Below are 2,162 nucleotides of genomic sequence, written 5' to 3' on the forward strand. Positions count from 1 at the left end.
AGAATTTGGGGAAGGAACAAGGCTGCTATTAAACAAAGAGCTGTTACTCTTTTGTATAGTTGTGTACATACTATTTTCAGGAATCATCTTTATTTTTTAACTTTTAGAAATTGTACATATTTTGCACTTGCAATTGGAATTGCAATTGTACTTGCAGTTGGTTCAGGGTTAAAATTTATGGATTTCCATCTTCTAGGTGGTTTGCCAGCATTTTGCTAAAGTTTATAAAATGGCTATGACATGTAAGGAAATAATATTTGTTGATGATATGAATAAAGAGACTGAGAAAGAAAATTATGTCCCAACATTTAACATGCATGCTCATAGTTATACACATTTCAGTCACACAAATCAAAAACAGGTATGAGTACCTATCATTTCATTAAAAATGCAGCTGTAAACTATGCTGTAAACCATATCACAGAGTGTTAGAGTTATGAGAATGAGGAGCTGCTGAATGGAGATTCAAGTTACTGATGAAGCTCAGTGGCTGCTATTGGGTCCTACCTATTCAACAGACTGTAACTATATATTTTTATTTATATTAACTCTATGTATATTATTCAGTTATCAGTCCTACTTTCTCCAGTTCCAGCTGATCAATACTGTGTGAAATACTGGTTTCTACAGAGGGTAACAACCAGCTCTAACTGCTGCAGGAAGAATATCTTACAGGTTCACTTCCTCACATCCTCCTTTGCCAAATAAACTTAAGAATTAAAAATCAATATTGGCATAACACAGACTTTCAGATGATTTGAAACATCCTATCAACTAAGCTACAAGCAGAGTTCAAGTACTGCCTGCAGTGCCTGGTGCTGTTATTCAGACCTACTACTAACCTCATAAACACGAGCACTTCAGCCAGAAGCTGGTATAATTCCTGGTTGTCCTACATCTTGAAGCATGGCCACCCAAGATTTGCTAGTTGTTTCCTGTCTAAGACCTTACCAAAAAACATGGCTGAATTAATGTTCCTGGCTTCCTAGCCTTCTGGAATTTGGGAAAGTTGTTGCATACGAATCTTCTGACTCTCCTGTTGCTTTTGACCATTACTGTCATTCTAGATATACTTAGAGTGATTTTCAACCGATAACAGTGTTTGCTTTACCTGCTTACTTATATATCTGCTAAACTCTCTGACATCTGCTTCTTACAGTATAGACATTTCTCTGCTACCTTTTCTGTTGAATTAAATTTTAGCAGGTGGCAACCCCAGGCTTTGTTGCTGCTACTTTGTGATTTCCTCGTGCTGAATATGCTTCACAGTCTGACCCTCCAGTTGTCTTCTTTTAACAGTATTTTTCTTTATCTTTAACCTGCTAGATTAAGGAAAGTAGAGAGTAAAACTTACCTGTCTAATGACACACTTCCATGCAGAGTGTTTAAATATGTGTCCATGAACGTGTAGCTAATTGTCATACACTATGTCTGGTAGAACATGTTTAACAAAATCACATTTGCTACATCACCTATTTAGCTGATCTATCTTCTAGTCAGGATACCTCAGTGAAAGGGAAACAAACAATTGAGGACTATACATACCAAGCAACTTGTTACCAGGGAAATAATTTTAATTTGTATAACAATGAATTTATCCAACAGCAAAGGAAATGCTGTAGAAATCAGAAGCATGGGATATATCAGCTTTATCCTGTATTTTGCTGAGCTTTCCTATTTGCTGGGAGGCTTTCCCAATTCTCTCAGTTATTTGGTCGTCCTGCTATTTCAGTAAGAATAAGTTCCTTGAAATCTGTGCCCTTGTTTTGGTGAAGTGAACCCAAATTGACTTGATCAGAGTGAAAGAGAAATGTATGTAGAGCAAGAACCAGAGTTCAAGATTTACTGCCTTTTTTGAATCTCACTTATACCACTGTTTTCTATTATAGATCCCTTTGTTTATTACGATTTACCTCTGTATGACCTTAATCTTACACAGTATGCAGAAGGGAGCAAAAGTAGACTACCATCTACTAAAGCCAAGAATAGGCACTATGTATAATCTCTATTGCAAGGTTTATAAAAGTCAATACCCTTTAGTCCTTGTTCCCTGAAGTGATTTCACACATTTCAAACTAACATAATCTAAGTGCGGAGTGGCTATATAGAGAATACAGATCCTAACACAACCCACGTCAGGGTGAGGAGATTCCTTAGTTCCA

Source organism: Apteryx rowi, unplaced genomic scaffold (assembly GCF_003343035.1).
Source record: "Apteryx rowi isolate R43461 unplaced genomic scaffold, aptRow1 scaffold_155, whole genome shotgun sequence".
Taxonomy (NCBI): Eukaryota; Metazoa; Chordata; class Aves; order Apterygiformes; family Apterygidae; genus Apteryx; species Apteryx rowi.